Genomic DNA, 14,866 nt, shown 5'->3' with positions numbered 1-14,866 from the left:
GCTTCTTCCCCTTCGATCAACACTAAGAGCATTGCCTGATGAATCTTCAGTTTCTCGTTTGCGAATACTTTCGCTGAGAACTACATCTCGAATTTCATCAAATTTCAGTTTATCAGATCCTCGGGAACTACTGATTGCGGCAACAACAGTATCCCATGACTCGGGTAAGGATGACATCAAACGCTTTAATTTCATCTTCGAAATTAATTTCCACTGAACCCAGTTGACTTATGATCATATTGAATTCATTTATATGATCTGCAACACGTCCACCTTCAGACATCTATAGATTGAACAATCTACGCATCAAATACACCTTGTTCATAGCCGACGGTTTTTCATACATATTTGATAGCGCCTTCATCAGATCTGGCATTGTCTTCTCCTTGATGATGTTAAACGCAACGTTTCTGGATAGCGTCAACCGGATCATCCCTAAGGCTCGTCGATCCTTGAGCTTCCACTGTTTCGTGGTCATGGTATCCGGCTTCACCCCCAACAGAGGTTCGTGAAGATCTTTATGGTACAGATAATCTTCAATCTGTATCTTCCAGAAATCGAAATCGGATCCATCGAACTTCTCAATTCCAATCTTTGAACTTTCCATCTTCACAGATCGTGGTGAATTTCGCCTAGCTTTGATACCAGTTGTTAGGATCGCACAACAACGCACACACTCAATCTAGATGAACACAAAGAAAATGATAGAGAAAATTGCAAGGAGAACTCTAGCTAAAAGGATTTTTATTGATGACTTCAGGTATGTACAACAAGAGAGAGTACAGAGAATAGAAAGTACATTTCCAAAGCTTTACTGGACGGGATATATATATGGTTTAGTCTACTAAATATAGCTTTACCAGATTTAACCATCTACTATAAGGTCTTGTACACAACATTGCATAACATATATCAGGCCTTGTACACAACATTGCATACATTAGACTACCTATAGCTGAGGCATAGGGAATCTTTCTCATATCCTCAACTTCTTGAGATGTCTTGGGACATTGTTCCTTTGACAATATAATTCCATGCCTAAAAGGTAGATTGCACTTTTTCGAATTTTATATCGAATACTTGACAAGAATCTTGTCAATATAGGATGTTTGAGACAAGGCTAGTGTTTTGTTCTTACGATCCCTTATAATTTGGATTCCTAGAACAAACTGTGCTTCTCCTAAATCTTTCATCTGAAATTGATTAGCTAGCCAACTTTTTATATCAGTAAGATAGCTTACATCATTTCCAATGAGTAGAATATCATCTACATATAAGACAAGAAAAGCTACTACTTTTCTATTGATTTTCTTGTATACACAAGGTTCATCAACATTTTGCTCAAAACTATATGATTTAACCGTACTGTCAAATCTAATGTTCCAGGATCTTGATGCTTGTTTTAGTCCATAAATGGATTTCTTAAGCTTGCAAACCTTTTGCTCTTGACCTTGGCTTATAAACCCCTCTAGTTGATTCATATAGATGTTCTCTTCAAGATTGCCATTTAGAAAAGCAGTCTTCACATCCATTTGCCATATCTCATAGCCAAAATATGTGGCAATGGATAAGAGAATGCGAATAGACTTTAACATTGCAACAGGAGAGAAAGTGTCCTCATAGTTCAGTCCCTCTCTTTGGTTGAATCCTTTTGCCACAAGTCTCGCTTTAAAGGTCTATATCTTTCCATCTACTCCTCGCTTTCTCTTGTAAATCCATTTACAACCTACAACCTATAGGTCTTACCCCATCAGGAGGATCTACAAGTTCATGGCTTTGATCCATTCATCCTTGTCAACATCATCAATTGCTCGTTTAAAAGACAATGGATCCTCGATGTTATCATCAGTTATGACAACTTGAGCTTCAGTCACTATGTAACGGTTAGGTTGTTTTCTAACCCTTCCACTACGACGAGGCGTTCCCAATTCTTGGTATGGATGTATCCGATTATCAGAAGGAATGGAACTATCAACAACTCTTGTTGATGTATTAGTAGCTTCATTTAATTCATTTAACACTATCTTACTACGAGGTTTATGATTTCTCATATGATTTTCTTCTAAAAAAATAGCATTTATCGTTACAAATACTTTATTTTCTTCCGGACTGTAGAAGTAACCACCTCTAGTCTCTTTAGGATAACCTACAAATAGGCATACTTTAGAACGAGGTTCCAATTTCTTTGGATCTGTATTCAACACATGTGCTGGACATCCTCAAATTTTGAAGTGTTCTAAACTAGCTTTACGACCCTTCCACAATTCAAAAGGTGTCATAGTGACACTTTTGGATGGAACTACATTCAATATGTATAATGCAATCTCCACTGCATATCACCAAAAAGAATTTGGTAGTGAAGCATAACTCATCATCGATCGAACCATGTCTAACAAAGTTCTGTTTCTCCTCTCTGAAACTCCATTTTGTTGAGGTGTTTCAGGAGCTAAGAGTTGGGATGTTATTCCATTTTCTATCAAATAGTCTTAGAAATTCATATCCATGTACTTTCTACTGCAATCTGATCGAAGTGTTCTAATGGATTTACCTAATAAATTCTCAACTTCAGTTTTGTTAAAAAAAAAGTCGTCGGCAGAACCGAAAACTCCGGCGAACGTCGGAGTTTTCGTTCGCACACAACCCACAAAGGGCGACCGAAGGCTGGGATGCCACGGAACTCAACCCCGACCTTCAGCCACCCCAAAACAACCTGCAAAGAACAAAAAAAATAGAGAAAAATGAAGAGGACAGAGAAAATTCAACGAAACTCCGGCGAGGCCAAACCCTACGAAATCGACATCAAAACCTCCATTTTACACAACAAAAGTAATCCCAGAACCTTTTACACACATCAAGGGTAGATTTAGACGAATTCTATACGTTGAACACCGTCGGCAAGGGAGACAGAACGTCAGATTTCTGAACTTCTCCAGATCTGGGAGTGTGAGGCCTTTACAAACAAAATCAATACCCAAAATGGAGTTAGGGGGAGGAAGAGACTCGGGAACAGAGGAAATAGGAGGGAAAAAGGACGTTGAAAGGACGTTAACGAGGAGAGAGAAAAGTCACTGGAAAAACCCGCAGGCAACCGGGTGAAGAAGACGAAGTGCGACCCAAGGGTCGGATCCCGCAACCCGAACCGAACCCAATCACCTTAGGTCAGCCCAGTACACGACGGTTCCCGCGGCCCAGTTGCTTCAGCCCAAAACACGTAAGCCCAGTTACGGCCCAACCCGACAACCTTGACCTGAGACCTCCAAGCCCAGTTCAACGCGGCACGCCCAGCCCAGCCCACCTGCACTTTTTCTTCAGCCTGGGCCGGCCTGTCACCGGCGAACAACCCGAAACCCGCGAGCAATCCGATAACCTACGCCTCGACCTGAGACCGCTGCACACGCGTCGCCCTCTGGTTGTGCCATGTGGCACGTCTGCAATGCGGCTCCCCTTGGCTCCGACGGCTTAATCGGCTCGGCGGCAACTTCTCGGCTTCGGCGGCTTATTCGGCTCGAGAAACCTATTTCCAGCCCGTTTGTCACCGTTCTGACCCTCTCGGACTTAGTTTCGGCCCTTTTTAAGGTGAAATAGATCATTTTAAGGTCGTATTTCACAAATTCAAGTTGGAAATTAATTATGTTTGTAAAATACTAACGAAGGTGACGAATGAACCAATAGGAACCAACCACCAATGGAAGCGTAGAATGTTCACGAGGAGCTAGGAGCTTACGTTTATATTCTAGGGAGTACTTCAGCTAAGGCCTACCAAGTAAGTTGCTCACCCGTCGTAGGTTACGCGTTAATTGCTGTTTGTTGGCACGTGCCCATTGATTCGCACGTGTCATTAAATTGTATGCTAGTTTGTTGTGCTTAAGTACGTAATCACGTGAACGTGAATCTATGCTATGTATGCTGCTTAGTTTGATGTGATATGTAATGCATGTGACGATATGTTGTTCTTGAATGATTATGACATGATTGTATGGAATATCTGAATGTAAACAGCATGAATTGTATGACATGAAATAAGGTAAAATGCATGGAAACATAACCCCGTTAGGAATATGCCTGATACATAAAGAAATGAAAATGAGAATGACATGTAAGTATGAAACGTGACAGGGGGTTATGTTCATTAATGATAAATGTAGGACTAGCGGGGACCTCATGTGTTCATGCATCTGGGAGGATACCCCTATCCCATCACAAGGGTACGGACGCGTACATCCAATGGCAAGACAACGATCGTTATACTTTGCATAGCGCTACCGTGACGGTTACTAGTTCTAACGGGTATCGGCATAAGGGGCTCCCAGAGCATGCCCACCGGATAAGAAAAGTGGCCCAGCGGTGTGCGAACTAGCTGGTGAGCCCATACTCACACGTATGGGTTGTGTGTAGAGTATATGGTACACGTCCAAAGTTTACTCGTTAGGATAGCACCATAGGGAAAACAAAACGAAACGGAAGATAGGTCCCGTCATTTCATTGCATGTGAATGTTGCATAACCCCGATAGGGGGTCACTTACTGAGTATTCTAGAAATACTCAAGCCTCGTGCTACTTTACTTTTTAGATAAAGGCAAGGCACCATGTGAGGTCGTCGGTGGCATCGTACATCCCGGGACCGTGGCACATGCATAGGGTATTTGCTTTCCATTTCCTAGTATAGGTTAGTTTAGGTTGAATTTTGTTTACTTCATTAGTATAAATTAGTATAGGTTGAATTGTAATCGCATAATAAACCTTAGGGTAGATTGAGACAATTATTTCAATATTGTTCTTTTCCTTTCTTTACCTTGTATTTGTTTTTCTCTTTCACGAGATAATAAAAGGCGAGTGTTAAGTCGCATTTATATTCAGGGCCCATGTAATGTAATTTCGCATTCCAAGGTATAGTAATGACCTTAGATTAAATAGGTAAAAATTAGGGTCGTTACACTTCTCTAGCTTTAACATTCATCAGACCACATAAGTTTGAATGTATAAGTTCTAGGGGTTCTTTGGCTCTATATCCTTTCCAGTAAAAGGTCTTCTAGTCATTTTTCCTCCTAAGCAGGATTCACATACTAGTAAAGTGTCCAACTCTAACTTGCTTAGAAGACCATTTTTTACCAATCTTTCAATTCTATCTAAATTGATGTGACCCAACCTTAGATGCCAAAGATAGGTGTCATCTTTTCGAGAAACTTTATGTCTTTTTGTTCTAGATTTAGCCATTTTAAACAATTCAGTATTTAGAAGTGTCTTACATGCTGATGGTCTTAGCACATACAAGTTATTTTAAACAAAAGCGGAACAACTCTCAAAAACATTTTTCGAAACAACAACTTTGTTACTATAAAAGTTCAAGGAATGAAATTGTTCAACTAAACATGAAAATGAAATTAGGTTCCTCTTCAACTTAGGAACCAAAAATACATTTTCTAAAAGTAAATAAGATTTGTTTAAAAATAACTTGAAGCTTCCAATGACACAACCTCTCTAGTGCCTACCTTCATGATCATTTCTCCCTCGTTTAACTGCTTCCAAGAGTCACTTTCTTGAAAAGAAGAATAAACATGATTAGTGGCTCCTGAATCAATTATCCAGGTAGATTTATGATAAGAATCACGGTGTTCCAAATGGACCTATTTTCGAGAAGATTCAAAAAATGTCGATGCCAAGAAGATTAAAAAAAATATCGATTAAAAAATGTCGATCACGGTGCTCCGAATGGACCTATTGCCAAGAAGATTAAAAAAAATGTGGTGTTCCAAATGGACCTATTGCCAAAAAGATTAAAAAAAAAATGTCGATGCCAAGAAGATTCAACGATGTCGATTAAAAAATGTCAACAACATAATTCAAACCTACGCTCAGAGAACTCAATTGATTTTAAACTTGTTGCATTACCACTCAATCACATCAACATTTGTTAAAAAAAATTTTTAATTTTATAAATAATGGTCAATTTGACTTATTCTTTTCTTGATATGGAAATCAACCCATGGGAAAGTATGAAACAAATTACCTTGATGATCAAAATCAAGAGTAAAGAAAACTCGTTTCTAAACTCGTGATTCGAATCACTCCACAAGAGGTTTGATCAATACCACTTGAATGACTCTAGCATGCAAGTTGTAAACACAAGAATTTGCAAAGAAAGTTTAGCTCTCAACAAAGCTAAAATAGAAAGTTTATTCTTAATTCCAAAATGTCATGTCTAATCAAAGAAGAGAAGGCTTTATATAGCCTTTACAAACCTTAACCTATGTGATACATAACTCCCAAATTAAATGGGTTAGTAAATGAGAAATACCTATAACCTCCATATTAAAATGGCTAGTTAATGGTGGAATATAGTAACCTACGTGGGTTACAATATAACCTTAACTCCTATATTTAAAAATACCTTAAATATGACAAACAAATAGTTAAACTATAATTAAATAATGCAAATAATAAAATGTGCTTATTAGTCATCCTTTGACTAGTTTGATAAATTCAGCGGAGTTTATTAAATGCAACTTAAAGTGAATTTAATTCATCTTTGTCTTGAAGCTCAACTTTGCATAACATATAAGAGAGGTCTCCAACGTCTTTTAGAATTTCCTTTGATGAGCTCACCATAGCTTGAATATAACTGTAAAAGGTTTGTTGTAGCTTCTTGGCTCTCGTCCTTGTAATTGGACCTTGAGGTATGAAAATTCCTTTGTCGTGGTTCATATCATTCTCCCCCTCTTGAGAAGGATTCATCCTCGAATCCAAGCCATCACCTACATCAAAGGGACTTAAATCAACAACATTAAAAGTTGCACTAACACCATACTTACCTGGTAAATCAATTTTATAAGCATTGTCGTTGATGCGCTCAAGAACTTGAAAAGGTCCATCTCCTCATGGTAAAAGCTTAGATTTTCTTTGAGTAGGAAATCTTTCTTTTCGGAAATGCACCCAAACCCAATCTCCTGGCTTGTAGATGACAATCTTACGTCCTTTATTAATTCGGGTGGCAACCTTGGAATTTTGTTTCTCAATTTGTTCTTTTACTTGCTTGTGCAGTTTATGAACAAACTCAACCTTGGCATTTGCATCAAAATTCACAAATTCTTTTGAAGGTATAGGTAACAAGTCAATGGGGGTTAAAAGGATTAAAGCCATAAACAATTTCAAAACATATGCATTTAGTAGTGCTCTGAACAACCCTATTATATGCAAATTCTATAAATTGCAAACAATCCTCCGAAGTCTTAAGATTTTTATCAATAATAGCCCTAAGCATAGTAGTCATGGTTCTGTTAACAACTTCAGTTTGTCCATCCCTTTGAGGATAACAAGTAGTTGAATATACTAGCTTAGTTCCTAACTTACCCCATAAAACACGCCAAAAGTGGCTTAAAAATTTTACATCTCGATCACTAACGATGCTTTTAGGAATGCCATGCAATCGTACAACTTTCCTAAAAAACAAGTCTAGCAATATGTTTTGCATCATCAGTTTTGTGACAAGGAATAAAATGAGCCATTTTACTAAATCGATCAACCACAACAAAGATGCTATCATAACCTTTCATAGTCCTAGGTAAACCTAAAACAAAATCCATTGATATATCAATCCAAGGACCATTAGGAACCGGTAATGGGGAGTATAAACTATGTGATTGAAGCCTAGACTTAGCTTGTTTACATGCTATGCAACAAGCACAAACTTTATGAACATCATGTCTCATTTTAGACCAAAAAAAATGTTCTGAGAGCATATCATAAGTTTTAGAAACTCCATGGTGTGCCATTAAACCACCTCCATGAGCTTCCCTCACAAGTAGCTCACAGATGGAACAAGATGGTATGCAAAGTTTGCCTTTTCGGAACAAAAATCCATCTAACAACAAGTGATTATCCACAATGAGTCCTTTTTCACAAGATTCAACAAAAGGAGCAAAGAACATGTCATGTTGATACAAATCCTTTATGTGTTCAAAACCCAACAACCTAGCATTCAAAGTATTGAGGAGGACATACCTTCGTGATAAAGCATCTGCAACAATGTTCTTCTTACCTTGTTTATATTTTATGACATAAGAGAATGTTTCAATAAATTCTAACCACTTAGCATGTCGTCTGTTGAGTTTATTTTGTACTCTCAAATGCTTTAAACTTTCATGATCCGTATGAATAATGAACTCCTTAGGCCAAAGATAATGTTGCCAGGTTTGCAATGAACGAACCAAAGCATAAAGCTCTTTGTCATAAGTTGGATACCTCAAAGATGCACCAGTCAACTTCTCACTAAAGAACATTAAAGGTCTTTGATTTTGCATTAATACAGCACCTATCCCTACTCCACTAGCATCACATTCAATTTCAGAAGTAGACTCAAAATTAGGTAATGCAAGCAAGGGAGCATAACTCAATTTTTCTTTCAACGTATTAAAAGCAAGTTCTTGATCTTTTTTCCATATAAAGGATACATTTTTCTTAACAAGTTCATTCAAGGGTGAAGCAATTGTACTAAAATTCTTAATGAACCTACGGTAGAAACTTGCAAGACCATGAAAACTTCTTACCTCACTTACATTTTTAGGTGTAGGCCAATCTTTTATAGCCTTCACTTTCTCCTCATCAACCTCAACACCATTAGATGAAACTACAAACCAAGAAAGTTAACTTTTTTCATGGAAAAGCTACATTTCTTTAAATTTACGTACAAACATTCGTTTCTTAAAGTAGTCAAAACATTGCGTACATGGGTAATATGATCATCTAAAGATTTAGAGTAAACAAGGATGTCATCAAAATAAACAACCACAAACTTACCTAAGTATTCTCGTAAGACATGGTTCATTAGTCTCATGAATGTACTAGGTGCATTAGTTAATCCAAAAGGCATAACCAACCATTCATAAAGACCATACTTGGTTTTAAAAGCTGTTTTCCACTTCATCCTCAATATGCATGCGAATTTGATGATAACCCGATTTTAAATCAATCTTAGTAAAAAGACTACATCCATGCAATTCATCAAGCATATCATCTAATCTGGGAATTGGATGCCTATACTTTATAGTTATCTTGTTTATAGCCCTACAATCAACACACATACGCCAAGAACCATCTTTCTTAGGTACAAGAATAACTGGAACAAAACAAGGACTCAAACTTTCACGTACATACCCTTTAGCAAGGAGTTCAGTTACTTGCCTTTGTATCTCTTCAGCCTCCTTTGGATTAGTCCTATAAGCTGGTCATTTTGGAATAGGTGCGCCAGGAATGAAGTCAATCTTGTGTTCAATCCCTCTAAGTGGTGGCAAACTACTACGCATCTCCTCGGAAAATAAAACTGCAAACTCTTGCAAAAGCACAACAAAATCACTAGGCAAAGAAGGGTTAAGCATGTTAGTAAAGTAACAAGACCCCTTGCACATATGTACAAGAATAGTCTTGTTAGAGAGCAAAACATTCCGATCCTCACTTGATCTAACATACAAGCTTACTGATTTGGATGCCTATACTTTCTTTTTTTTTTCTCTAGGCTGAGTGATACTCTCTAGCTTTTCACTCAAGCTCTTTTTTTCACTTGATTCTTTTTCAATCTCTGCTTTTGCATCAGCCTCTTGCATTTTCTTTTCCAATAAATACATCTTTTGGAGACAATGGAATAAGAGTAGTTTTTCTACAGTTGTGAGTAAAAGAGTATCGATTTGCATACCAATCATACATTACCCGACGATCAAATTGCCAAGAACTCCCCAGTAGTAAATCTCCAACATGCATGGATACAACATCACATAAAACGTCATTGATAAGGCAACCCTAATCCTCAGCCCAACGATCCAAGCTTTTGTTGAAGCAAGAACCTTTGAATCAAAGTAATTAACACCTCCTTATACGAAATTTTGATCAACCAAGAGATAAGGCTAGAATTAGATTACCTCTTACGATCAAAGATCTAGAAGAAAGATTTGGAAACCTTGTTCTAAATTGAGTCACTCCACAATCTAACTTGATCAAGGCTTGATTGAATGGCTCGGGTGCAATTCTACCACAAGAATTGCTTGAAACTTAGAAATGGCAAATATGATGCTCGGATTTCTAAGGGAAACGCTCAATTTAAGATCTGAATTACATTCAAACATGAATCTGAATTTTACATAACATATTGTGGATATTTATAGTCTCCCGACAAAAGACGTTTGTGGACGAGAATTATTCTCGATCCCCCTTTAATTGACTTTTACATAATTTATGAAATTAAAAATAGTTCTTTCTAGCAAATGTTGATGTGCTTGAGTAGCTAATGCGACCGGTTCAAAATCAATTGAGCTCTATGCGCGTAGGTTCGAATTCTCAAAATCAATTGAGCTCTCTACGCGTAGGTTCGAATTCTAAGTCTATTGTTGACATTTTAAAGTTTTCCAACTTCAACCATGCAAATATTCAGTTGTCCTTCGTCAATCGTATTAGCTTCTAATTCAAGAACAATGAGAATCGCTCCGCTCCTTGCGATAATGTATCCAAACCCAGTCACCAGGTTTAAAAATGATTTCCTTCCTAATGATTTCCTTCTCCCCTTTGTAATAGTTGAAGAACTTTGAAATTTTGGTTCTCAATTCTCTCCTTCACCTCAAACAACTTCAAGAGAACAACAAAATGATTTCCTTCCGCCTTAATAGTTAAAGCAACTTTGAAATTTTGGTTCTCAATTCTCTCCTTCACCCCAAACAACTTCAAGAGGAGAACAATGAGTTGTACTATGAATTGCTCTATTATATGCAAACTCTACAAATGGCAAACATTCATTCCAAGACTTAATATTCTTAGAAATAATAGCCCTAAGCAATGCTCCTAATGCCATACCTCTTGGAGTACCCTAAGCAATGAGTTGTACTATGAATTGCTCTTTGAAATACCATACCTCTTGGGGTTCTCCTTCTCCCAAGCTAGTTGCCCTTCGATCTTGACAGCAAGGTGTAACAATTCTTGCATATCAAAGTACGCTTGCCTATCCACTTGATGAGCAAGTTGTCGGTTTAACCCACCAAGGAATCTAGCCATTGTATCTTCCTCATCTTCATCAATACATGCTCTATTAATAAGGGTCTCCATTTCTTTGTAATATTCTTCAACACTTTTGGATCCCTATTGTAAAGTATAGAGTTTTTGCTTGAGTACTTGAGAATAATGCTTAGGAATGTACCTTTTTCATATTAATGTCTTCAATTCCTCCCACCTTTCAATTGTATCTTCCTCATCTTCATTAATACATGCTCTATTCATAAGGGTCTCCATTTCTTTGTAATATTCTTCAACACTTTTGGATCCCTGTTGTAAAATATAGAATTTTTGCTTGAGTACTCGAGAATAATGCTTAGGAATGTACCTTTTTCTCATTAATGTCTTCAATTCCTCCCACGTTTCAATTGGTTCTTCATAATTTCACCTCCTCTCTGATTTCAATTGGTTCTTTAAAATTCAGTCACAACAAGCTTCAACTTTCTTTCTACACTGAAATTGTTGCAATCGAAGACATACTCAATTTTTCTCTCATATTGCAAATAATACACCTTTGGATCAGATCTCCCATAGAAAGTTGGAATTTTTAGCTTTACTCCCCCGACTCCTTTTCTTTTTCTCTCTCATACTAGTACTCCCTCTCAATTCTTTTTTGTGCTAAAATTTCTCTACCCGTTCTTCTGACTCTTCCTCTCAATTATGAACTATTTAAAATGGATGCAAATGAATCTATAGGTGAAGAATCTTGGAAAAGTATATTCTACTTCCGAAAATGTACGGAAAATTCTTAGGTCTCTACCTAAAAGTTGGGAAACAAAAGTGACGGCAATTAAAGAAGCAAAGGATCTCACAAAGCTTCCTTTGGATGAACTTGTTGGTTCTCCCATGACGCATGAGATTACTATGAAGGAGCGCATGGAAGAGGAGGAGCGCATAGAAGAGGAATCCAAAAAGAAGAAAAGTATAGCCCTAAAGTCCATCACATTGGAAGTTGACTCTGACGATGAGGAAGCCCTTGATGAAGATGATGTTGCCTACTTCACACATAAGTATAAAAATTTCATCACAAGAAAGAAACAATTTAGGAAACATTTCACCAACCAAAAAGGTGAGGAGAGCAAACATGATGAGATAATATGTTATGAATGTAAAAAGTCGGGTCATATAAGACCGGATTGTCCTCTCCTCAAATTATCTAAGAAATCGAGGAAGAAAGCAATGAAGGCTACTTGGGATGATAGTGATGAAAGTGCAAATGATGAAGAAGTCACAAATTTTTGCTTCAGGGCTCATAGTGACAAAGAGGATGAAGAAAATGAGGTAATTCTTGAATCTCCAATTATTTAAAGTTTTTTAGGAGATGCAACTTGATTTAGAAAAACTTGGTTCAGAGTATGTTATGCTTCAAAAGAAATATAAGGCTTCAATTATTAAAATTAAGTCTTTATTAAATGAAATTTATTGCTTAAAAGAGAATAATCATAACGTTGTAAAACTTGATATACCCTGTGAAAAGCATGTATTTGATTGTGATGAAAAAACTCCATTAATTGATAAAATTAAATTTCTCGAGCATGATTGTTGTAAAAAAGATAAATTAATTAAATTACTCAAAGAAAAGGAATTAAATACTATGTAAGAACTTGGTAAGGCTAAGGAGTCTATTATAAATATTTAACTATAGGTGCTCAAAAATTAGATAAAATAATTGAATAGGTAAGCCTTATGGTGATAAAAGAGGATTAGGCTATGTTGATGACTATTCTACTCCTTCAAAGTTCTAAAACAATATTTGTTAAACCATCCCCATTATGCCTAAGCCTAATACATGCAAATTTGTATCTCAGTATGATAAATCTAGATTTGTGCCTATATGTCATTATTGTGGTGTTGAAAGTCATATTAGACCTAATTGCTTTAAATTGAAAAATTCTCAAAACATTACTTCCGGAAAGAAAATTTTCTCAAAATATAAAATTTAACAATGTTTTAAGAAATAATTTTTCTATTGAAAATAGAATACATAAACTTAGTCCAAAAAATAAATTCCTGCATGATGTTGTTTGTTTCCCGTGTGGTATGTTTTTTAATATGAATGCAAGCATGATTCCTAAATGTGTGAAAACTAACTTGTTAGGACCCAAACAAGTATGGGTACCAAAAGGTCAATTTTGAATATCTTTATTGATAGGTTTATTTGAAAGCCTCCAAGAAAAAGAAGTGGTATTTGGATAGTGGTTGCACAAGACACATGACGGAAAATCAATCCAAGTTTGTGAATCTCTCTAGGAAGGATGGTGGTTTAGTAACTTTTGGTGACAACAAGGAAGGTAAAATAATTGGTAAGGGTACTATAGGTAATGACTCTGGTACTCTCATTGAAAATGTACTTTTAGTTGATGGTTTAAAGCATGACTTACTTAGCATTAGTCAATTATGTGATAAAGGTTTTAGACTTATATTTGATAAAAATAATTGCATAATTGAAAATGTTAGTGATAGAAAAGTGTTGTTTGTTGGAAATAGGGATAATAAGGTGTATATTATTGATTTAAATGATTGTCCAACAAATGATAAATGTCTTTCGGCTTTGCATGATAATTCTTGGTTATGGCATGGAAGATTAGGACATGCTATTATGCATTTGATTTCAAATATATAAAAAAAAATTCATTAGTTAGAGGTCTTTCTAACTTTAAATTTGAAAAAGATAAAATATGTGATGCTTGTCAAGTGGATAAGCAAACCAAGTCCTCTTTCAAATTAAGTACGTGATTTCTACTATTAGACCTCTTCAACTATTACATATGAACTTATTTGGACCTTTTAAAATAGCTAGCTATGGAGGGAATTACTATGTCTTTGTGATAGTTGATGATTTTTTCGAGATTTACTTGGTTTTGATGATAAAACATAAAAATGATGTTTTGAAAAGATTTGTCAGTATTGTAAAACGAGTCCAAAATGAAAAAGATTTTTTAATTACTAAAATTAGGAGTGACCATGGAGGAGAATTGGATAGGGTAGCATTTGAAAATTTTTGTGAAAATAATGGTTTTTATCCTGACTTATCCTCTCTAAGGACTCCTCAACAAAATTGTGTGGTTGAAAGAAAAAATCGTACTTTACAATAATTTGCTAGATCAATATTAAATGAATATGATTTACCTAAATATTTTTGGGCGGAAGCTGCTAATACCACATGTTATGTTTCAAATAGAGTTTTAATTAGACCCTGGTTAGATAAAACTCGTTATGAACTTTGGCATAATAAAATTCTAAATATTAGGTATTTCAAAAAATAGAGTTTTAATTAGCGAGTTATGAACTTTGGCATAATAAAATTCTAAATATTAGGTATTTCAAAAAATAGAGTTTTAATTAGACCCTAAATTCTAAATATTAGGTATTTCAAAGTTTTTGGTTGCAAATGTTTTATTTTGAACAACAAAGAAAAGATGGGACATTTTGGTTCTAAGACGGATATTGGTATTTTTTCTTGGTTATTCATCTATTAGTAAAGCTTATAGAGTTTTCAATAATGATATTTTTGATGAGTCTATTTGTAGGGATGATTTAGAAATTTTTTTGGAGATTTACTTGTCAGTGACAAAGGAAAGGAAACAACAGAATTCGAACCAACGCACGGAGAGCTAAATTCATTTCAAACCTGTTGCATTAGCCACTCAAGCACATCAACATTTGTTAAAAAAAACTACGTTTAATTTCATAAATTATGTAAAACTAAAATGGTCAATTTGACTTATTCTTTGTGGAGATTAAAGGGGATCGAAAATAAATCCCGTCCACAAACATCTCGAAAAATCCCGTCCACAAACGTCTTTTGTCGGGAGACTATAAATACCCACAATATGTT

General features: G+C 35.9%; 1 pseudogene; it reads right to left on the bottom strand.

The window, feature by feature from the left end:
* Positions 1 to 1,760: 1,760 nt before the first annotated feature.
* LOC147784120 (uncharacterized) lies at positions 1,761 to 11,876 on the bottom strand (annotated as a pseudogene).
* Between the last annotated feature and the right edge of the window lie 2,990 nt (positions 11,877 to 14,866).

Source organism: Cucurbita pepo, unplaced genomic scaffold (assembly GCF_057944985.1).
Source record: "Cucurbita pepo subsp. pepo isolate OVF unplaced genomic scaffold, ASM5794498v1 scafford_42, whole genome shotgun sequence".
Taxonomy (NCBI): domain Eukaryota; kingdom Viridiplantae; phylum Streptophyta; class Magnoliopsida; order Cucurbitales; family Cucurbitaceae; genus Cucurbita; species Cucurbita pepo.
The sequence above is the reverse complement of the archived record's forward strand: the minus strand, read 5'-3'. Positions and strand labels throughout refer to the sequence as shown.